The following is a 24,725-nucleotide window of genomic DNA, read 5'->3' as shown; positions in this document are numbered from 1 at the left end:
TCAATGGGTCCGCAAAAAAAAAACGGAAGTTACTCTGTGTGAATTCCGTTTTCATATGTCCGTATTTCAATTCAGCCAAAAAATAGAACAGGTCCTAATAATGTCCACAATACAGACAAGGATAGTACTGCTCTATCAGGGGCCAGCTGTTCCGCAAAATATGGAATGCACACAGACGTCATCCGTATCTTTTGTGGATCCGTTTTCTTTTGCGGAGAGCAAAATACATAAGGTCGTGTGCATAAGGCCTTCTACGTACATGAAATGGCTGAACAGCGCCAGCATGTGTTTTACCACATCTGCCTTGTACTTCCTTTGAAATTACATCTCAAAAGCTTTTGAAACAGGGGGGGCATGAATATATAATAAAGTTCAAAAAACTTTCAACTCAAAGTTTTCAGAATCACGTTAATTCATGAGACAGTGGCAAAAGACATCTAGAAGATCCCTAACAATTCCACTGCACGGCTCCAAGGGGCTGTAAACTGCGCCTGGTGTCCAGCTGGAAAGGACTTTGTGGCGCTCCTCCTCGCTGATTGGCTGCCCTCCCAAAGCTCCTCCCAAACTCTTGTCCTGCTGTCAGCCACCTGTATCTGCGGTCTATAGCACACATTGTACAACCCCCAGCAGGCCTGAATCTGCCTGTCTGCAGGGGGCACCCATCACACGCCGGGAAAGCTGGGTGACAGCCCCCATGTCACGTGACGGAGAAAGGCTGCTGTCAGCAGGAAATGCCAGTGTATGACAGGATGGCAAGTGTGGCCATTCATACCCACGGTAGCCATGCCCTGCCAAGCACAGCGGAACACACCGGAGCGGCCGCCTGCCATGTTACCTGCTGTGTAGAGAGGGAGCGCGCGTCCTGCCTCATGCAGATGCCCGGCTCAGCTCGGCAGTGGCGCAGGGCTGTGGAGGGGAAGCGCAGGCTCAGCGACCACTCGTAGCTTCCTGTTCCCTGCGAGCAGATCAGCTGAGCGCTCACACGGCCAGGCAGCAGCAATCGAAGCTGCGCTCCAGGCGAGAGACGTCTATCGCGGAGCAATCGAGCGCGGCAATAGCAGAAACCAGTCACCTAGTAACCCAATCAGTGTCAGGGATTCCAGGAAGTCTTGTCACCATCTCATATGAATAAAATACTTGGTGGGGATGGTTGTCATTACCATGAGAATAGTAGTCCCCTCTGTATGTGGCCCCGCACTGTCTGTGCCCATACCTGCCAAGCTGGGGCTCTTACTCTGCCCAATACCCATTAGTGTTGGCTTCCTACATGATTCAGGTTATGAAACAGCCAAGGTAAAGAGATGGATAAAGAAGTAAGATCATGAGGTCACGATATATACACCGTGAGCTAGCGGCTAGACTAGATGACAAGAGCTCCACCAACAGGTGTATGTCCGTTCCATCCAACAGATACTTCATGATGTTATAGTCAAGTTTCGGCAAATCCAAACGTCAATCCATAAATGTCCAGGCGTCAATTCCTAAAGTATCCAGATACCAATTCATGAGAAGCAGTTCATGAAGAGTGTGATAACTGTTCCTTTTACGCACTCTTCATGATTGGATGGGGTTCATATACGGTTAGTTGTATTTAACGTTCCAAGGTTGGTAAATGGTTAATCCCATTTCATCGGTCATTGTTTATGATTATCAATCATTATTCACGGTTCCTCATAGCTATTTTACCTTTTCTCTCACACAGGGCACATAATGCCAAACCTCTCAATGGTGTTTGATTAGGTTTTACCGTGATGCAGGCTTCTGTGGGAACAGTCCCTGGCTCAGAGGTTAGTATCTCGCTCCCCAGTAGTGGCGTCCGACTCCTTGCGTCTCGGACTGTGGATCGCCTGTGTTCAGCGTGTTGCTCGGTGTGTCAGGTTCACAGGCCGAGCCTCCGATTCAGCATGCAGTCTCGGTATAGTTGCAATTCATAGGTTATTGTTGCTCTGTGTTATCGGAATAATCCTTTTAGGTTGTTACAGTTCCACCATATGCGTTTTGGAGCCCCCTGCTCCTTCATCAGTGGGTAATTTTCAAGGACCCCATACAATTGCGCCTTTTATAGTCCTAATAGAGGTGGAGTAACATTTTTTCTTTCATTCAGATGGATAGAATAGGTGGACTGGATCTCCATATTGGTGTATATATATATATATATATATATATAGATAGATAAACTTTGATAGTGTCACATAATATATAGATAACTCTGTATAATGTCAGAGTTTTCATCTCTACATCGATGTAATAATCACAATAGTAGTGAAATAAATAGACTGCTTATAAAGCAAATATAAAATTAAATCAGATATAAAATTAAATGATTTGGACAACTAGAAAAACGTGGAAACATATAGAGAACTATAAAATTATAGGGGATATATAAGGGACGCAGTTGCATCTTCTATGCATTTTTAATACATTTTTAATGCGCTTCCAATTTTCTTTTTTTTCTCCTTTTCATCTCCTTTTTTTTTTCATATACTGAAGCCGACAGGGACAGAATTGTGGAAACCTGTGGGGGCGATGTGGATTTTCTCTCTGTTCCCTCACTGCTGGACAATAAAAAGAGGTATGAACGGGACGCTAAAAAATGTCTTAAACAATACCTAGTCGGTCTGAATAAGTAACTAAACTGTTACCGGGATACTCAAAAATATCAATAATGAACTTCACTAAATGAGTACACAAAATCCCATAGAACTTTAAAAAAAATTATACATGATCTTTATTGAACAATCGTAATTGTAAACATGATTATACCATTATAACATTGAATTTATACAGATAATAATAAGCCTTTGTGATAAAGGAATCTAATAACTAAAGCACCTATTACTGGTGTAGGACTATTAACATGGAAGGGACCATCAATGGTATATGTCAGCAGGAAGGTAAGCTCTTTCAAACTATGAAGCTGGGGTGCACTAGCATTGTCATTCTACATGCAATCACCCATATGAAGGTATATGGAGACTATTACCATTCCTAAACCAAAAGACATATGCTGCTAAGTGAATTAACTAGTATCAAACAGCTAGCCATTGACAGAATGTGAACCTACCTATGAGGGTCAAAAATAGGCGCTGGATCTCCCCGACGTACGTTTCGCCGTGCTGCGTCCTCAGGAGGAGTGATTGAATGGGGCTAGAAGGCCAGTATTTAACAATGTTAACTGTCCAATAGGTGCGGGCAGTTGTGGTCACATGTGCAGGGTACGGGATGACAGGCTACGTTGGCGCATGACTCATCACTTATCGGCCGCTTGTGGAATTACTTCCGCCCGTCTCCTGAGTCAAGCGGCGGAGAGGGCAGTCACGTGTCAAGCGCGACACTGACTGACGTCACCGACGTCGGATCTCCTTGGAGACAGAGGGAATGTCATGGAACCATGAACCAGACGTACAACAAGAGATAAGTGGAAATAAGAAGGCTTTATTGAAAATCAAGCTGTAAGGCAAAAGTCCAAACGGATGGCTAAACCGAAGCAGGGTCTTGCGAAGCCAGAGGTCAGGAACCAGAAGGGTAGTCAGACGAAACCTGGATCAGGAACCAGCAGGGTAGTCAGACGAAGCCTGGATCAGGAACCAGCAGGGTAGTCAGACGAAGCCAGGATCAGGAACCAGAAGCAGCAGCAGTCTTAGAAGCATGTGAACACAGGAGGACCAAGCAAGGAACTGAAGCCACAGACCTCCTATATATATGAGCTAGGCATCCAGCTCCTCCCAGTGGGAAGGAGAAGCCGCAGGGTGGGAGGCTACAAGAAACCCAGAAACCAAGATGGCCGCCAGCACATGTCAAACGAAGGAGAACAGCAAGAAGGTAAGACCATGACAGTACCTCCCCCTCAAGGGCCCCTCCTCCGCGGAGTAAAGAACGGTTTCTGAGGGAAGCGTGCGTGGAAGGCTCGGAGCAAGGCAGGAGCATGGACATCTGCGGAGGGAACCCAGGAACGCTCCTCTGGACCATAACCACGCCAATGGACCAAAAACTGCACCCGACCGCGGACCAGGCGTGAGTCCAGGATATTGCTCACCTCATACTCCTCACGATTGCCCACTTGGACCGGACGAGGCCGAGGAACCGAGGAAGTGAAACGATTACACACCAGTGGCTTCAACAGGGAGACATGAAACACGTTGGAGATCCGCATGCCAGGAGGAAGCGCAAGGGCATAGGCTACCGGGTTTACCCTGCGAAGCACTCGGAAGGGACCAACAAAGCGAGGCGCCAGCTTGGGAGTGGGCACTCGAAGGTTGAGGTTGCGGGTGGACAACCATACGCGGTCTCCGACCTGGTAGGAAGGAGCGGGCGCTCGTCTGCGATCAGCCTGGAGTCTCTGGCGCTGCGCAGAGACCTCAAGGGACCTCTGGATCTGTACCCAAGAAGCACGTAGGACGGAAAGGTGATCCTCCACAGCCGGAATATCCTGGGGAGAGAATACCTCCGGTAACACAGCAGGTTGGAACCCATAATTGGCCATGAAGGGAGACGTCCCAGAGGAAGAGTTCACCGCCGTGTTCCTGGCAAACTCAGCCCAAGGCAGGAGGTCAACCCAATTGTCTTGGTGATCGGAGACATAGCAACGAAGGAATTGCTCCAAGGCCTGATTGGATCGTTCTGCGGCCCCATTGGACTGAGGGTGGTAGGCCGAGGAGAAAGAGAGATGAATCCCCAACTGGGAGCAAAAGGCGCGCCAGAACCTGGACACAAACTGACTCCCCCGATCCGACACAATCTCCTTGGGCAAACCGTGCAACCGGAAGACCTCCCTGGCAAAAATCGAGGCCAACTCTTGTGCAGAGGGTAACTTCTTGAGAGGAACACAGTGGCACATTTTGGAAAACCGATCCACAATCATGAGAATGACCGTATGGCCTCGGGATGCAGGGAGGTCCACAATGAAATCCATCCCCAGGTGTGACCATGGACGCTCCCCGGTGGCTATGGGTTGCAAAAGGCCCAACGGAAGGTGCCGAGGGGACTTACTCTGGGCACAAACGGAGCATGCCGCTACATATGCGGCGATGTCGGAACGTAGAGAAGGCCACCAGAACAGACGTGAAACAGCCCAGGACAGCTGATTCTTTCCAGGATGCCCCGCGGCCTTGGAGTTATGGTAGGTTCGCAACAACCGAGTGCGCAACTCCTCAGGCACAAAACATCTGCCGTTGGGTCTCCCAGAGGGAGCACCAGATTGAGCCGCCAAAATCTGCTCACCCAGGGGAGAGGTCAGGCTGGTGCGAATGGCGGCCAGGATCTGATTCGGAGGTATGACCGAAGTCGGAATCGACTCCTCCCCGGACAGCTCGGAGTACTGCCGTGATAAGGCATCCGCTCTGATGTTCTTGGAACCGGGTAGGTAGGAGACCACGTAATTAAAACGTGACAAGAACAGAGCCCATCTGGCCTGACGTGGTGTCAATCTCTTGGCCTCAGAGAGGTAGGTCAGATTCTTGTGGTCCGTCAGGATGAGAACCGGAACCACCGAGCCCTCGAGCAAGTGCCTCCATTCTTTAAGGGCCTGCACGATGGCCAATAACTCCCTGTCACCAATCTGATAGTTGCACTCCGCGGAAGACAGTTTCCGGGAGTAAAACCCACAAGGAAGCAGAGGACCCTCTGGTGTTCTACGCTGAGACAGAAGGGCGCCTACTCCCGTCTCAGACGCGTCCACCTCGAGGACAAAAGGCAACCCAGGGTTGGGATGCGACAGAATCGGAGCCGACACAAAGGCGGACTTTAGAGCCTCAAAAGCTCGGATGGCCTCGAGCGGCCAGACCTGGGGATTACTGCCCTTCCTGGTCAGATCCGTGAGAGGCTTGGCTAGCATGGAAAAGTCCCTGATGAACTTCCGATAATAATTGGCGAAGCCCAAAAAGCGCTGCAGGGCACGAAGACCACTGGGCTGGGGCCACTGTAAGACAGCCGAAACCTTCTCAGGATCCATGGAGAACCCCTCAGCGGAAATGATGTAACCTAAGAAGGTTACCTGGGATCGGTGAAATTCGCATTTCTCAAGCTTACCGAACAGCTTGTTCTCTCGTAACCGTTGCAACACTCGTCTGACATCCAGAATGTGGGCCTCCATGGATTCCGAATATACCAAGATGTCATCCAAATAGACCACCACACACTGCTGCAACAGGTCACGGAAAACATCGTTGATGAATTCCTGGAAGACTGCGGGCGCATTGCACAACCCAAAGGGCATAACCAAGGATTCATAATGACCGGTCCTGGTGTTAAACGCGGTCTTCCACTCATCGCCCGCCTTGATCCTTACCAGGTTATATGCCGCCCTCAGGTCGAGTTTGGTAAAGACCGTGGCCCCTTTGAGGCGATCGAACAGCTCGGAAATCAAGGGTATCGGGTAAGCGTTCTTGATCGTGATGCGATTGAGACCCCTGTAATCGATGCAAGGCCTCAACTCACCGCCCTTCTTTTTCACAAAGAAAAATCCAGCCCCTGCCGGGGATGAGGATTTGCGAATGTGTCCGCGTGAAAGCGCCTCCCTCACGTACTCCTCCATGGCCTCATTCTCCGCTACCGACAGTGGATAGACTTTGCCACGAGGAGGAACGGCACCAGATTGTAACTCTATGGCACAATCGTATGGGCGGTGCGGAGGTAGGGCAACCGCACGCACCTTATCGAATACATCCCGGTACTCCTCGTATTCAGGAGGCAACAGAGAGTCCGAGGAAGTACACAGCAACTTGACAGGCCCATGGATGCAACTAGCCCCACACTGCGGTGACCACGAGAGGATCTCGGCCGATCTCCAATCGAAAGTCGGATTATGCTTCTGGAGCCAGGGGTACCCCAAGACCACCGAGTAGTGTGGAGACGAAATAACCTGGAGACAGACCGACTCTCTGTGAACGGCACCAATGGCCATCCCCACTGGAAGGGTCTCCTGAGTCACGTGTGGCGGCAGAAGGGGTCTGCCGTCTATCGCCTCAAGAGCCAGTGGGGAACCTCGAGGCTGCAGAGGAATGGAATTGGCGGCAGCGAACACACTATCAATGAACAAACCACCAGCACCAGAGTCCACCAACGCCTGGGTCGTCACCGAGCCCCCGACCCAGGAGAGGACAACAGTAATCAGTGGTTTGTCAACACGGGAAACCGGGGACGAGGAGACTCCACCCAAGATCTGCCCCCGACAGGATCTCAGGTGCGAGCGTTTCCCGGAAGGTTCGGGCATGCCAACCGAAAATGCCCACCGAGACCACAGTACATGCATCGGCCCTCGCGTCTCCGGAGTACCCTCTCCCCCTCGGACAGGCGAGCAAACCCCAGCTGCATGGGTTCACCCCCAGACAAGTCATCCCCAGGAGGCGTGGGAGGAGAGGGAGGCACGGGTGGGACAGCAAACGTAGGCGCCAATCTGTTAGAAGACCTCCGCAGGCTCTCCTTAAAGGAAGGTCTCTCCCTGAGTCTGGTGTCAATCAAAATCAGGAAAGAAATAAGAGACTCGAGCTCCACTGGTAGGTCCTTAGCTGCAACCTCATCCTTCAAGGCATCCGAGAGACCATGAGAGAAAGCAGCGACCAGAGCCTCATTATTCCAGCCCACCTCTGCTGCCAGGGTACGAAACTCAATGGCGTATTCAGCTACGGATCGTGAACCCTGTCTGATGGACATAAGGAGCTTCGCAGCAGAGGCAGCACGAGACGGCACATCGAATACCTTCCGAAGAGAAGCAACAAAACCGGAAAACTCGGCAACCACCGGATTGTTGTTCTCCCATAAAGGGCTGGCCCAGGCCAAGGCCTTGTCCGAGAGCAGCGAGATCAAGAAGCCCACCTTTGATCTCTCAGTAGGAAAGGCATGTGGCAGCAACTCGAAATAAATGCCCACCTGGTTAAGGAAACCTCGGCACTGAGTTGGCTCTCCCCCAAAGCGCTGTGGAAGGGGGGCAGAACCGGTCATACCCCGAAACACCGCAGGCGCAGCAACAGGTGTCGGGGTAGACTCTGGCGCAACAACCGGAGCGGCAGTAGGAGCGGGCCCAGGAGCGACAACCGACCCATCGGCAACGGAAGCTAAATGAGCCGTGCGTTCAAGCAGGGTTTGCAACGCCACAGCGAACCGACCCAACAGGTGATCCTGCTGATCAAGTCTGGCAACCAGCGTAGGTAGCGAGGATGGCCCTGTACCGTCAGAATTCATGGCTTGGTCCTAATGTCATGGAACCATGAACCAGACGTACAACAAGAGATAAGTGGAAATAAGAAGGCTTTATTGAAAATCAAGCTGTAAGGCAAAAGTCCAAACGGATGGCTAAACCGAAGCAGGGTCTTGCGAAGCCAGAGGTCAGGAACCAGAAGGGTAGTCAGACGAAGCCTGGATCAGGAACCAGCAGGGTAGTCAGACGAAGCCTGGATCAGGAACCAGCAGGGTAGTCAGACGAAGCCAGGATCAGGAACCAGAAGCAGCAGCAGTCTTAGAAGCATGTGAACACAGGAGGACCAAGCAAGGAACTGAAGCCACAGACCTCCTATATATATGAGCTAGGCATCCAGCTCCTCCCAGTGGGAAGGAGAAGCCGCAGGGTGGGAGGCTACAAGAAACCCAGAAACCAAGATGGCCGCCAGCACATGTCAAACGAAGGAGAACAGCAAGAAGGTAAGACCATGACAGGGAAGCCTGCTGGCCGTAGGACTGTCATGCGCACTATGCCGATCTCCTCTTCTGCTGTGCGAACCTTCATTTATAACTCACGGAGCGGTATAGAACATAATGGGGAAACGGACCATTTTTTACTAAGGGAATTTATTGTTTTTACATAATTTTATGGGCCTAAACGTTTATTTTGGGAGGAATCTAAATATGGCTAGGAATAAAAGTTATTAATTCATGGCCATAAGGGCTTATTTAAAATACAGGATATGAATATCTAATCTACCTTTGGTGCTCATATAAAGATTTGACTAATATTGATATTCAATCTAAGGTGTTATCTAAGTGCAACATAGAAATAAATTACAGTGAGGATTAATTACTAATTGTGAATAGTAACAATGGTTGCATACTGTCTTACATTATTAAAATGCAGAATTAATAAAGTGTAAACCTCTTTAAATATTAGGGCCATTATTAATTGATTAAAGGTGAATCTAATATAAAGTGCCTGTGTGCAATATAATTAAATACAATTCGGGACATTTAACCACATGTATTACAGTGACAAAATACAAAAATAACTATTAAAAGTGCATTTGTACAGAACAGCTATTTCATGAACATATATAACCAGTGACAAATACAGAAGGACTATTTCATGTGCTACGAGAGCGTACAAAAATGATGAATAAATTAGAATTAAAAGTGATGAATCTCATGAAATTGTTTTAACAAATGATCCATTTTCTAACCACAACTCATGTTTAGGTGGGCCAAAAGATTTTTTGAGATGACGAATATCCTCCAAGAAGGGGATCATTCCCCTGGATACTGCCTGTTTCTTCTCCAAGGACTCCTGAGTGAAGGGAAAAGCCTATAATGATTGTATATGGACAGAGAAACAGTAAGTAAGTGAAAGAAGATCACAACTGGATAGCAATACTAAAAAAATATAATATTATATAATATTATATATCATGAAATAAATTATAGACATTAAAATGACGTTTATTATCCCCATAAAATATATTAAAAAACACAGCATTTTACAGGAAAGAGCTAAACCCAAGATTTTCATTCAGCCCTACGGGTGTCAAAGTGTTTAGTCTGAAAATCCATTTGCTTTCAAGTTGGGCTAGTTTTTTGCCCTTATTTCCTCCTCTTGTCCCTAGGTGGATCAGATCAATACCCCTGAATTTGAACCCACTTGGATTTCCTCTATGAAAGATTTTGAAGTGTTTGGGTATAGTTTTTAGATTCGCTAGATCTTCCTCATCATTAGCTTTTTCGATGTCCCTAACGTGTTCTCTGACCCTTTTCCGTAATTCTCGTGTGGTCAGGCCCACATATATTTTATCACATGGGCAGGTTGCATAATATACTACTCCTGTGGAGGAGCAGGAAATGTATTCTCGAATTTCGTATGTTCTTAGTTTATCTCCATCCACAAACACGTCGGTCCTTTCCATATTTTTGCAAGCTTTACATCTGCCACATGCCTCCTTTGATATCATCCTTTTTTCCTACTGTGTCCGGTATATAGTGGCTATGGACCAAAATATCCTTTACATTTCTGGATCTTCTTGCAGTAATGAGAGGTCTATTTATGACAATTTGTTTTAATTTTGTGTCAGTTAAGAGTACCTCCCAATGTTTATTTAGCACTTTATTAATTTGCCCCCACTGTCTGTTGTAATTGGTTATAAACCTTGGTTCCTGGCTCTGATCCCTTGTTATTTTAACATTTGGATACAGCAATTTTTCTCTTGTTCTTTGCTTGGCCACATTCATGCTCTTTTTGATTTGTCGATTACTGTATCCTCTGTCTAAGAATCTGTCTTTCATTATTTTAGATTGTTTTTGATATTGAATTTTTTCTGAACAGATTCTTTTCAGCCTTAGGAACTGACCTGTGGGAATTCCATTGATGGTTGTCCTGGGATGTGCTGACTCTGCATGTAGGATCAAATTAACTGCTGTCTTTTTCCTGTAGATGTCTGTTTTAAGCATTCCATCCTCACCTACCGAAATATGAAGATCCAGAAAGTCCACCTCTCTTGCAGCCTGGAAGGTAAGTTTTATATTGAGATCATTGGTATTCAATATTTGCATAAAGTTGTTTAGATCCTCCAGGGATCCCTCCCAGATGAACAGGATATCGTCAATGTAGCGTATCCAATTATGGACCTTATCTACACTGACGATTTGCCCTTCCTGAAAGATAGATCGTTCCCATGCTCCAAGAAATAAATTGGCGTATGATGGGGCGCATGTTGCCCCCATCGCCACCCCTTGCAACTGTAAATAATATTTGTCCTTAAAGACAAAAAAATTATGTTCCAATACAAATTGCAACAGGTTTAAAATGAAGCCATTAAAGTGCTGATCAAAATTATTACCTCTCAGGAAGTCCGCTGTTGCCTTCAGGCCGTTGTCATGTCTAATGCTTGTATACAGTGATTCAACGTCGGCCGTAACCAACCACATATTGTCCTCCATTTGGATATTTTGTAATCTTTTTAACACCGCTGTAGTATCCTGTACGAATGATGGTAGATTAGCCACCTGAAGCTGCAGATAATAATCCACGAAGCGGCAAATATTCTCACAAAGCCCTTCATTACCTGCCACAATTGGCCTTCCTGGCGGGTCTTCTTTATTTTTGTGGATTTTGGGGATAATATAAAAGGTTGGGGTCTTGGGATGAATTACTTGTAGCATCTCTAAGATCTTTTTGGAGATGATGTTATTTTCAAATGCCAGATTGAGCATATCACACAGGTTCTCCTGAAAGATTAATAGGGGATTGTTAGACATACATTTGTAGCAGGTTTTGTCTTTCAGTAGTTTAAAAACTTGTTTTTCGTACATTTCTGAAGGCCAGATTACAACATTACCCCCTTTGTCTGCTTGTTTTATAACTATCCCTTTTAGTTTTTTGAGATCTTGTAAGGCATTATTTTCTGCTCTGCTCAAATTAAATCTCCCTGTTTCTCTTTCTAATTTTTTTCAGATCATCACAGACTAATTTAACAAAAATATCCAGAGCTGGGCAGATGTTGAAAGGCGGGAATGTGGTGGACTTTTTCCCCATTCCTCCAGGTAGTAGACTTACCTTTTCCTCACCCTTGTTTTCTTTCTCTAAATCTTCCAAAATTTGAAGTGCCTCCTTCTCTGCTGATGTACTAAACCATTGATGTTCATCTCCATGAAAATGTAATCGTTTTAAAAGCAGTTTCCTAGCATACAGATGTACGTCTTTGGTCACTGTAAAGAGATCCATATTAGCTGTAGGGCAAAAGCTTAATCCTTTAGATAAAACTCTAAGTTGGTCAGGTGTCAATATGACTTTAGACAGATTTATTACCTGTAAAGAATCTTCTTTTCCTTTTTTATTTTTGTTGTCATTTTTAGTAGTATCCATTTTTCTTTTACCTCCTTGATTGGCATCCCTCCAATTAGTTTTGGGTCTTCCTGATCTTAGGGTTGGTTCATCTCCCGTTCTTGAAGTCGTTTCGGATAGGGATCCAGTAGATGAAAAAGAGGGTGCCCTCGCTCTTGTATCATGCCCTCCTCTCATCTGTTGCCATCTGTATACTTTCTTATTATTATAATCCATGAGATCTCTCTGAAACTTTTTTATTTTTTGCGCCGTAATATCTTTTTCCCAGGCCTGGAAAGAATCATTAGTTTCTTCTTCTAATTTGGTGAAATTATCCCTACTCATATCTCTCTTTAGAACCGACTCCAGAGTTAGGATCTCCTCTTCCAAACCTTTTAATTTCCTATTGCTGGCTTCTGTCAGGATATCCAGAAATTCAAGGGAGCATCTAGTAATTCCCTCTTCCCACCTATCTTTCAAATCTTGATCATCTAGACCAAAACTGGGGAATATTTGTATCCTCAATCCCCTAGGGACAATTTTTTTGGCACTATAATTTTGTAGGGATGCTTTGTTCCACCACATTTAAATTTTTTTGTGGCATAAGGTTTTGTACTTCTTTTGGACCTCCCCAACCTGAAATGCTGTGTCATTTAAAATAGAATTAGAACCTCCACTAAAAAGGCTGTCTGCCTGTAAGAGCCACGCCTGTTCCCTGGCTCCAATCTCCATGTCGTCGACCTTAAATCCCATATATTTTATGGGGATAATAAACGTCATTTTAATGTCTATAATTTATTTCATGATATATAATATTATATAATATTATATTTTTTTTAGTATTGCTATCCAGTTGTGATCTTCTTTCACTTACTTACTGTTTCTCTGTCCATATACAATCATTATAGGCTTTTCCCTTCACTCAGGAGTCCTTGGAGAAGAAACGGGCAGTATCCAGGGGAATGATCCCCTTCTTGGAGGATATTCATCATCTCAAAAAATCTTTTGGCCCACCTAAACATGAGTTGTGGTTAGAAAATGGATCATTTGTTAAAACAATTTCATGAGATTCATCACTTTTAATTCTAATTTTTTCATCATTTTTGTACGCTCTCGTAGCACATGAAATAGTCCTTCTGTATTTGTCACTGATTATATATGTTCATGAAATAGCTGTTCTGTACAAATGCACTTTTAATAGTTATTTTTGTATTTTGTCACTGTAATACATGTGGTTAAATGTCCCGAATTGTATTTAATTATATTGCACACAGGCACTTTATATTAGATTCACCTTTAATCAATTAATAATGGCCCTAATATTTAAAGAGGTTTACACTTTATTAATTCTGCATTTTAATAATGTAAGACAGTATGCAACCATTGTTACTATTCACAATTAGTAATTAATCCTCACTGTAATTTATTTCTATGTTGCACTTAGATAACACCTTAGATTGAATATCAATATTAGTCAAATCTTTATATGAGCACCAAAGGTAGATTAGATATTCATATCCTGTATTTTAAATAAGCCCTTATGGCCATGAATTAATAACTTTTATTCCTAGCCATATTTAGATTCCTCCCAAAATAAACGTTTAGGCCCATAAAATTATGTAAAAACAATAAATTCCCTTCGTAAAAAATGGTCCGTTTCCCCATTATGTTCTATACCGCTCCGTGAGTTATAAATGAAGGTTCGCACAGCAGAAGAGATCGGCATAGTGCGCATGACAGTCCTACGGCCAGCAGGCTTCCCTCTGTCTCCAAGGAGATCCGACGTCGGTGACGTCAGTCAGTGTCGCGCTTGACACATGACTGCCCTCTCCGCCGCTTGACTCAGGAGACGGGCGGAAGTAATTCCACAAGCGGCCGATAAGTGATGAGTCATACGCCAACGTAGCCTGTCATCCCGTACCCTGCACATGTGACCACAACTGCCCGCACCTATTGGACAGTTAACATTGTTAAATACTGGCCTTCTAGCCCCATTCAATCACTCCTCCTGAGGACGCAGCACGGCGAAACGTATGTCGGGGAGATCCAGCGCCTATTTTTGACCCTCATAGGTAGGTTCACATTCTGTCAATGGCTAGCTGTTTGATACTAGTTAATTCACTTAGCAGCATATGTCTTTCGGTTTAGGAATGGTAATAGTCTCCATATACCTTCATATGGGTGATTGCATGTAGAATGACAATGCTAGTGCACCCCAGCTTCATAGTTTGAAAGAGCTTACCTTCCTGCTGACATATACCATTGATGGTCCCTTCCATGTTAATAGTCCTACACCAGTAATAGGTGCTTTAGTTATTAGATTCCTTTATCACAAAGGCTTATTATTATCTGTATAAATTCAATGTTATAATGGTATAATCATGTTTACAATTGTGATTGTTCAATAAAGATCATGTATAATTTTTTTAAAAATTGTATGGGATTTTGTGTACTCATTTAGTGAAGTTCATTAAAAAATGTCTTACTTTGGAATTACACTTCACAACTCTCGTTAAATATGTTAAAACTAATCGCATACCCAGGGGGATGCGTATACAGCCTCGATCCTCTATGTATTCACATGATCTGGAATTCCGTTCTAAGTATAAACAGATGTCCAATAAGTATTCATTGGACTTGATGCTTTTAAATATAGAGTTTATGCACAAAGAATTAATGTCTACAACAGCCAGCAAAATGGAGGAGGAGACCGCACTGAGGGCAACCTTGTCCACACAGGATTTTGACGATTACTACAATAAGTTTCAACCCCATTTGAACAAGCTCAAAAATGAAAATCAAGAGACCAAAAGAGATACCATGGACTATACGACGGGACATATATACAACTGGACGGACGGTAATCGACTTAATTTTAATTAGAGTCAAAAGAGAGTAAAAAAGAGGGATGAGCCAACTACTAGCAATTCTGCAACTTTTTTAGGAGCCCCACTCACCAACGTAAAAAAGCCACAAGAAGGGGTGGCCGGCATAGAAACCGACACCGTAAAAACAAGGAGTCAGAAAACACTGCGAAAGACCCATGCCTGATTGAACAGACTGTGGTAAACATTTAATCTCATATTTTGACACCGGTACAACTACAGTTGCTAGAAAAAGGTTTAAGTTTTTGTCCAGCTAGTGCTATTAATTGGTATGATCTAGAAGCTGATTTGTCATTTTTTTTAGATTAATTAAACTTAAGATTCACTTTCAGGATGCACATAGTATTATGACTCAATCTACACATGAGTTACGCTTGTCTGATTGGGGGTTAAGATTGAAAAAAGATTTTTCCCCTCAAATATCCTCTAAAGCTTTCAAAGTATTTTCCGATGCAGTGCTGAGGGACATACAAGAATTAAAACAATCGGGCCTTTTTGAACACATTCAACAACCAAATGTGACCAAACAGGAGCTACAGGCACTTAATCAGTTAATCCATGACCACTCCCTCACCATCAAGTCAGCTGACAAGGGTGGTGCGGTGGTGGTCATGGATACCTCTATGTATTTAGCAGAGGTTGCCCGCCAGTTATCTGACGCTGCAGTATATGTTAAACTCCAGAGGGACCCCAAATTTGATATACAACGTGAATTAAAATCACTTGTTAGCCGCTACACATCAATAGGCCTCATAGATGAACAACTCAGCGAATTTTTATTAATAGATCATCCAGTTACCCCTTTATTTTATTTACCAAAAATCCACAAGAATCTGCAGTGCCCTCCCGGCAGACCTATAGTTTCTGCCCGTGGCTCCTTACTTAGCAATGCTTCCATTTTTTTTTATAAAGTATTGCAGACTTATGTAGTTAATTCTAAGTCTTACTTGAAGAACACTACAGATTTTTTGGTAAAGTTGACAGACGTGACGGTGCCGGAGGAAGCCATTTTGGCCTCGTTCGACATCGTCAGTCTGTACACTTCTATACAGCACAACATCGGTATGGCCGTTGTGAAATCCGTCTTAGAAAATTCAGATTATACTATTGAGGCTCAAACTTTTTTTCTGGCTTTATTGCAGATGATTTTATATAATAATTATTTCCATTTTGGAGATGATTATTATATGCAAATTAGGGGGACGGCCATGGGGACGAACGTGGCCCCCACTTACACCAACATGGTCGTCTCCCATTTGGAGGAGCAGCACATCTATGTGTCCCACCACTTCAGCCATGTGCTGAGGTGGTGGAGATACATAGATGATATTTTCGTTATATGGACGGGTACAACATCAGAGTTACAATTGTTTCATAATTTTTTGAATAGCCTGATTCCCGATATAAAATTTACGTTGGAATTTTCTACCAGCACGATGCATTTTTTGGATGTTAATGTCCGACGTACTGGCAGTGTATTAAGCACTAAGGTTTATACTAAGCCTACTGACCGCAACACCGTCCTTAGGTTTGACAGTGCTCATCCACGGACGATGGTGCGGTCATTACCGTATAGTCAATTTATTAGAGCAAAGAGAATAATCAGTGATACATCCTTACTAGATAAAACTCTGGAAAGGATGACACAATGTTTTAAACAGAGGCACTATCCGGCGTCTACATTGCAAGAGCAATTAAAACGTATTAATCAGAAAGAATGAAGCAAACTATTTCGAGGCACTAAGAGGGACCAATCCCAGAAAATACCCTTTGTATCCACCTTCTGTGAAGCTAGCCTGCATGTGAGCAAAATTATTAATAAATATTGGTCAATCCTGAGTACAGAACATAAAAATATTCCAGAATTCATGACTAGACCGATTATGTCATATAAGAGAGCTTGTAATCTAAAAGATAAACTTGTTAAGAGCGATATAGGACCACAAAAAGGTATAAGTCAACGACTTTTGGCCCCTAGGAAAAGTGGCAGCTTTCCGTGCCTTCACTGTGTGAACTGCAAGTGCATGGTGAAGGGACGTGATTTTACGCATCCCCACACAGGGATTTCTTATCCTCTCAAATTTTATTTGACTTGTGATTCGAGTTTTGTTATTTATGTTTTATGGTGCCCCTGCAAACTTTTGTATGTGGGGGAAACCGCATGCGATTTTTAGTCACGCTTCAACCAGCACCGCTTCTCTATACGTAAGAAACGCAGGGACCTACCTGTTTCACATCATTTTGCGGATCTGGGCCATGTTGAAGGTGACTTAAAATTCATGATTCTTGATAATGTTCCACAGCCGCGAACTGGCGGCAATCACATGAAAATGCTTAAAAAACGTGAGTCGGAATGGATCTTTAAAGGGTTTCTACCACTTGAATATCACATATTTGGTGTTCAGACACTAGCGATTCGCTAGTGTCTGTTCTTGCCTACAAGCTAATTATCACATTAATCCGGGCTGCCGATACCTCAAAAAAAGCACTTATATCTTTATGCAAATGAGCCTCTAGGTGCTATGCAGGCGTTTTTCTAAGCACCTAGAGGCTCCGTCTACCTTGCATTTTGCCGCCCTGCGCCTCGCTCCAGCACGCCCATCTCTCACTGTAATCGATCCTCCCCCTGCTTCAGCCTTCCGAAATCCCGCGCCTGCGCCGTCCGTCGCGGCATTCGGAGGCATTCGGCGCAGGCGCAGTCAATGTCTGACCGCTTGCTGCTGGGCTTCGTCTGTCCCACGGAGCTCTGTGACGTCATCGGCGCAGGCGCAGTTGAAATGTCTGAGCAGGGAGCGGTCAGACATTGACTGCGCCTGCGCCGAATGCCTCCGAATGCCGCGACGGACGGCGCAGGCGCGGGATTTCGGAAGGCTGAAGCAGGGGGAGGATCGATTACAGTGAGAGATGGGCGTGCTGGAGCGAGGCGCAGGGCGGCAAAATGCAAGGTAGACGGAGCCTCTAGGTGCTTAGAAAAACGCCTGCATAGCACCTAGAGGCTCATTTGCATAAAGATATAAGTGCTTTTTTTGAGGTATCGGCAGCCCGGATTAATGTGATAATTAGCTTGTAGGCAAGAACAGACACTAGCGAATCGCTAGTGTCTGAACACCAAATATGTGATATTCAAGTGGTAGAAACCCTTTAAGTTACAAACTGTTAAACCAGGTGGTTTGAACGTAGAGTATAAGCCATGGCTATTTATATGACTTCCCGTTGTTCTGTCCCTGTCAACTCATATATTGAAAAATTTGTCTTCTTTAAATAAATATATTTGGATAATATATTTTTTTATCTTTATCACTTATAGGACCTTTGGATGGACGGGCTTTGCTCAACAGGAAGCTGGATACCTTTCAATTTATACGGCTTATCCCGTGACAGCTGTATACATGTTCGATTTTTTTGAAAATTTTTCACAACTGTTACTTTATGGTTATATTGGATGTTTTTCACCTGATAGGGTTAGTTGAGTGAGATTGGAGGGCTACGGCTGCCGCCGGCCCCCTCCGCCTTTACTCACACCTTTCGGATGACAGTGCATCGCAAGATCGCACGTCATACGAAATTATACCCGGGGTGTTTCATCCTGCTGGATCTGGATTTACGCATCGATAAAGACGCTTATATTTATTTCATTGTAGTGAATTATTATGCGACCTGTCATGTGATGTTCCCATATGGTGTCATGTGATTAGCCCTTAGGTGACGTCACGGACAGGCGCAGTTCGAGTTCCATGTCTTCACACGGGAATGCGTGACCGCTCCCGTGGTGACATCATGGACATGCGCAGCTTGAGTTCCGGGACGCCGTTTCCATGCGGTGGTATCCGCAACAGTGTATCAGCTGACTGTTGAGCCTGCCCGATTCCATACAAGGTCTGTTCACAATTACACATACACAGGTGATGATTATATACCATTGATTGCCACTTATGTAATTTCTTATGCTACTGTATAATCACAATACCTGGATGTTTTTGATATACGATTATCTGTATTGGATAGATTTTCTTCTAGGTATGATGTCCTCTTTGTATAGATTCATATGAGATTTTCTTGCACATTTTTGTATAAATTCTTAATTGTCATTCATGTATGTTAATGACCTATGACCATATAAAAACTCACAGTTTGGTATGATGTATTGCTTGAGAAAGGTCCCAGTAAGCGGACTGAAACGTCGCTTGGGTGAATAAAGATTCACTATTTTCACCAACGGATGTGCTGCGGTGCTTTTCTAATTATATATATATATATATATATATATATATATATATATATATTGTGAGATGGGACCACTCAAACAGTCTCTTTTCAGGGTTTTATTCGGCACACAGTACAGTACAGGCTTGCTTTCTTCAAATAACAGAACAGTCCAAATGAAATAACAACACACAGTGATACAAGCTCCTCACCAGCGGCTGTCTTCTCCCAGCAAATCCTCACTGCTAAGAGGTTTGGTTCAGTAGTCTTCCTCTCAGACCATCATCCACACACTGCTCTCTGGCAGAGTGTCCTTTTTAAAACCACCATCGCACCTGTGTGTGTGTTGGTAACACCCGAGATGGAGTATGGGAGTGACCTTCCCACCCAAGCTCTTCAGTCACTCCTAAATCCCGGACCCAAATTCCAGCTACCACCAACTCAGTGATCTACCACCACTGGTCACTACTTACCTCCGGGATTTACATCACTGAGTGTAGCAGCCTCAGTGACACATACCTACCATCCATGATGTCACCCACTGCATGCTTACAATATATACAGGTCCTTCTAAAAAAAATTGCATATTGTGATAAAGTTCATTATTTTCTGTAATGTACTGATAAACATTAGACTTTCATATATTTTAGATTCATTACACACCAACTGAAGTAGTTCAAGCCTTTTATTGTTTTAATATTGATGATTTTGGCATACAGCTCATGAAAACCCCAAATTCCTATCTCAAAAAATTAGCATATCATGAAAAGTTTCTCTAAACGAGCTATTAACCTAATCATCTGAAACAACTAATTAACTCTAAACACCTGCAAAAGATTCCTGAGGCTTTTAAAAACTCCCAGCCTGGTTCATTACTCAACACCGCAATCATGGGTAAGACTGCCGACCTGACTGCTGTGCAGAAGGCCATCATTGACACCCTCAAGCAAGAGGGTAAGACACAGAAATAAATTTCTGAACGAATAGGCTGTTCCCAGAGTGTTGTATCAAGGCACCTCAGTGGGAAGTTTGCGGGAAGGAAAAAGTGTGGCAGAAAACGCTGCACAACGAGAAGAGGTGACCGGAACCTGAGGAAGATTGTGGAGAAGGACCGATTCCAGACCTTGGGGGACCTGCGGAAGCAGTGGACTGAGTCTGGAGTAGAAACATCCAGAGCCACTGTGTACAGGCGTATGCAGGAAATGGGCTACAGGTGCCACATTCCCCAGGTCAAGCCACTTTTGAACCAGAAACAGCGGCAGAAGCGCCTGACCTGGGCTACAGAGAAGCAGCACTGGACTGTTGCATGTCATTCGGAAATCAAGGTGCCAGAGTCTGGAGGAAGACTGGGGAGAGGGAAATGCCAAAATGCCTGAAGTCCAGTGTCAAGTACCCACAGTCAGTGATGGTCTGGGGTGCCATGTCAGCTGCTGGTGTTGGTCCACTGTGTTTTATCAAGGGCAAGGGCAGGGTCAATGCAGCTAGCTACAAGGAGATTTTGGAGCACTTCATGCTTCCATCTGCTGAAAAGCTTTATGGAGATGAAGATTTCATTTTTCAGCACGACCTGGCACCTGCTCACAGTGCCAAAACCACTGGTAAATATTTTACTGACCATGGTATTACTGTGCTCAATTGGCCTGCCAACTCTCCTGACATGAACCCCATAGAGAATTTGTGGGATATTGAGAAGAGAAAGTTGAGAGACGCAAGACCCAACATTCTGGATGAGCTTAAGGCCGCGATCGAAGCATCCTGGGCCTCCATAACACCTCAGCAGTGCCACAGGCTGATTGCCTCCATGCCACGCCGCATTGAAGCAGTCATTTCTGCAAAAGGATTCCCGACCAAGTATTGAGTGCATAACTAAACATAATTATTTGAAGGTTGACTTTTTTTGTATTAAAAACACTTTTCTTTTATTGGTCGGATGAAATATGCTAATTTTTTTAGATAGGAAATTTGGGTTTTCATGAGCTGTATGCCAAAATCATCAATATTAAAACAATAAAAGGCTTGAACTACTTCAGTTGTGTGTAATGAATCTAAAATATATGAAAGTCTAATGTTTATCAGTACATTACAGAAAATAATGAACTTTATCACAATATGCTAATTTTTTTAGAAGGACCTGTATAGATAAACTTCGATAGTGTCACATATTATGTAGATAACTCTGTGTATAATGTCAGAGTTTTTATCTCTACATCGATGTAATAATCACAATAGTAGTGAAATGAATAGACTTCTTATAAAGCAAATATAAAATTAAATCAGATATGAAATTAAATGATTTGGACAACTAGAAAAACTTGGAAACATATAGAGAACTATAAAATTATAGGGGATATATAAGGGACGCAGTTGCATCTTCTATGCATTTTTAATACATTTTTAATGCGCTTCCAATTTTTTTTTTTTCTCCATTATAAGAGAAAATGTATAAAACTAGTGTATATAAAAGATACATATAAAAGAAATCACATAAAAAACACAATAGCGTTTTTCATACGTTTCCAAATTTTTCTTTAATTCAATATGTGTTCCCCTTTCCTCACCTGGATTATATTCAAATACAGGGGTATTCAGAGTGCAGACGAGGGTCGGGCCCCCCCTCCACCCGGAGTTGAGATTGAGGTGCTGGTAGACAGCCTGACCTCGATGTCACGTCTTGGAAAGGCACTTGACCCATTACAAAAACCCAAAGAGCTCCATTTCCGCATTTGCACCATTGGGGATAAGTGTCTCGAATTCAAAGATCCTTCTGGACTCCAGTCTAGACAGAGACGCTATATGGTCCCCACCCTATAGTTCAAGAAAGAAAAAGAATACCGAGATAAGAGCCGCACATCTAAAAATATATCAAATTTATTTAAAGCAACAGACACAACAGGAATTGGTTTAAAATCATTGTATACAACAAATCAAGGCCATGTGAATCTACCATATGCACATGCCACCCTGGCTCACCACAAAAGCATGGGCACCCCCCCCCCCCCATCCCACATAAATGAATATATTGCGAATTAAAGTGCATGAAATCCATCAACAAAAATGGAGGACTAACTGGGGGTATGCGTGGTGGTTAAGAAGAATGCTCTGCTGGCTTCCTGACCCCTCCATGGTCTTCTTACTTTTTCTAAGGCTGTAAAGGTAAGTGTCGATGGATCTTGATTTTAATTACTTTATAGTGTTTGGGTAAGGCTACTATCACACTGGCGTTTAGACTTTCCATTTGTGAGATCTGTTGAGGGCTCTCAAAAGCGGTCCAAAACAGATCAGTTTTGCCCTAATGCATTCTGAATGGAAAAGGATCTGCTCAGAATGTCTCAGTTTGCCTCCGATCAGTCTCCATTCCGCTCTGGAGGCGGACACCAAAACGCTGCCTGCAGCATTTTGCTATCCGTTTGACGAAACTCAGCGGGCACACAATGTAACTCAATGGGGACGGATCCATTTTCTCTGACACAATCCGGCAATGTTACAGATAATACAAACTGATCCATTCCTGACGGATGCATGCGGTTGTATTATTGTAACGGATCCGTTTTTGCTGATCCATGACGGATCCACCCAAAACGCGAGTGTGTAAGTAGCCTAAGGAGTTGTCACGAGGGTGTCAAGAGCCAAGCCTGACTCCGTTGTACCCGGGGTCAGGAGGTCGCAGCGGTTGGCTGCACACTCTATGTAAGGTAGGGATGTTTCCTTATTGTAGCTTTCTGGGTTTGCTTTGCAAACCCTTTTGGCTCACTCAGGGATCCGTAGCTCCTTCTCTCAGCTGTTCCTTGTCCAGCACTCCCATCCTCCTTATATTCCCCTCTCACACTTCTCTGGTTGCCAGATATAGAGCTTCCTGCCTGGACATCTATTCTGACCCACTGGAGCTGTGTTGCTGCGTTCTGATTGTTGCTTTAGAACGCTACCCTCCGGATCCCTGTTGGACCTTTGTGGACAGTTGTTGTCGTCCACCTGGGTGTTTATGTTTGTCTGTATTTGTCTGTCCTCTCCCTGGTGTTTCCCTCTTAGTGCAGTGGTGAGGACTAGCGATCCCACCGGCCCGTTCATTATCTAGGGTTCATATCAGGGAAAGCCAGGGTTTAGGCACGTGATCGCCGCACGGGTGAGGAACCCGTCTAGGGATGTCAGGGCAGTCAGGTGCCAGCCGCAAGGAGAGTTAGGGGTCACCACCTTTCCCTCTCCCTTGGGCAGGGCTTTCCCTGTGTTCCTCCCTGTGTGTGACGCCGGTCATTACATTATATCTGGCCCTTATTTTTGTGTAGGTAAAAAAAAAAAAAAAAAATTCTTTTTTTTACCTACTTAGAATCCAGTATGGATCCAATTGCTGCTCTGTCCGAACAATTTCATGGCCTGTCTTTGGAGGTGGCAAAGACAGGCCAGCAACAGCAGCAATTACAACAGACCGCAAGCCCAGCGGTTGCTACTGGTAACCAGGTTGTTGCAGAACCCAAGGTCCCTCTCCCTGACAGATTTTCTGGGGGAAGGGACAAGTTTTTGACTTTCCGTGAGGCCTGTAAATTATACTTCAAACTGCGTCCTTACTCCTCTGGTAATGAAGAACAGCGGGTGGGTGTTGTTATTTCCCTGCTGCAGGGGGACCCGCAGTCCTGGGCGTTCTCTTTACCTACTGATTCTCAGGCGCTTCGGTCAGTGGATGAGTTTTTCGGGGCCTTGGGTCTCATATATGACGACCCTGACCGAGTCGCACTGGCTGAATCAAAATTACGGAGACTCCTACAAGGAGAGCGGCCGGTAGAGGAGTATTGCTCTGACTTCCGTAGGTGGGCTACGGATACCCAATGGAACGACCCGGCTCTCAGGAGTCAGTTCTGCTCTGGGTTATCCGAAAGGGTTAAGGATGCGCTTGCATTGTATGAAACCCCCTTTTCCCTTGATGCAGTTATGTCCCTTTCTATCCGTATAGATAGACGCCTTAGGGACAGGTTGAAAAAACCGGAGCCATTGGTAACCCCTCCCAAGCAGCAGTTAGTCTGTACGGACTTAGACGAGCCTATGCAGCTAGGAGGTACTACTCGTCAGGCCCGTCCTCCTGAGGTTCGCCGTAGGCGTGGGGTTTGTTTTTTTGTGGGGAGAGGGGTCATTTCATTAATGTCTGTCCTTCTTTCCTCAGAAACAAAAAACCGTCGGAAAACTACTAACCCCAGGCTGTGTGGAGGATGTCAGCCGGGGGGTATATGTTTCCTCCATACGAACATCGCAATTTGTGTTGCCAGCGGTTATTGTTTTTGGTGATAAGACAGAGACTATTTCTTTCTTTCTAGACAGTGGAGCAGGGGTAAATTTGATAGATGCCCATTTTGCCCGCACTATGGGTTTGTCTCTCTGTACACTACAGAGACCTATTCCCATATTTGCTATCGATTCTGCTCCTCTGTCTCAGAGAAATCTCACCCACATTGTTCATAATTTACACCTTCGGGTAGGGGATCACCATAACGAGATGCTCTCATGTTTTGTTCTAGAGGGGCTTCCCGCTCCGGTGGTGCTGGGTCTTCCCTGGTTGGTAGCGCACAATCCAGTGGTAGATTGGCAGGCCAGGGAGATATTGGAGTGGAGTGAGCCGTGCAGAGAAAATTGCTTAAATA

At 44.5% G+C, this 24,725-nt stretch overlaps 1 protein-coding gene across 4 annotated transcripts in view; it reads right to left on the bottom strand.

Moving 5' to 3' along the window:
- Positions 1 to 24,725, bottom strand: part of PIKFYVE (phosphoinositide kinase, FYVE-type zinc finger containing) — a 341,373-nt gene that overhangs the window by 278,633 nt on the left and 38,015 nt on the right. For 2 of the 4 annotated variants that reach the window (XM_044303222.1, XM_044303223.1), the window contains one exon: positions 21,660 to 21,906. The exons of 1 other annotated variant lie outside the window; for it this stretch is intronic. The gene's annotated coding sequence lies outside the window, so the exon portion shown is untranslated. Of the gene's footprint in view, positions 1 to 835; positions 975 to 21,659; positions 21,907 to 24,725 lie in introns of those variants that run through there. One more of the 4 variants, XM_044303221.1, reaches the window with a different exon arrangement.

This window comes from Bufo gargarizans, chromosome 8 (genome assembly GCF_014858855.1).
Source record: "Bufo gargarizans isolate SCDJY-AF-19 chromosome 8, ASM1485885v1, whole genome shotgun sequence".
Taxonomy (NCBI): Eukaryota; Metazoa; Chordata; class Amphibia; order Anura; family Bufonidae; genus Bufo; species Bufo gargarizans.
Note: the sequence above shows the minus strand (reverse complement) of the source record. Positions and strands in the feature narration are given on the sequence as shown.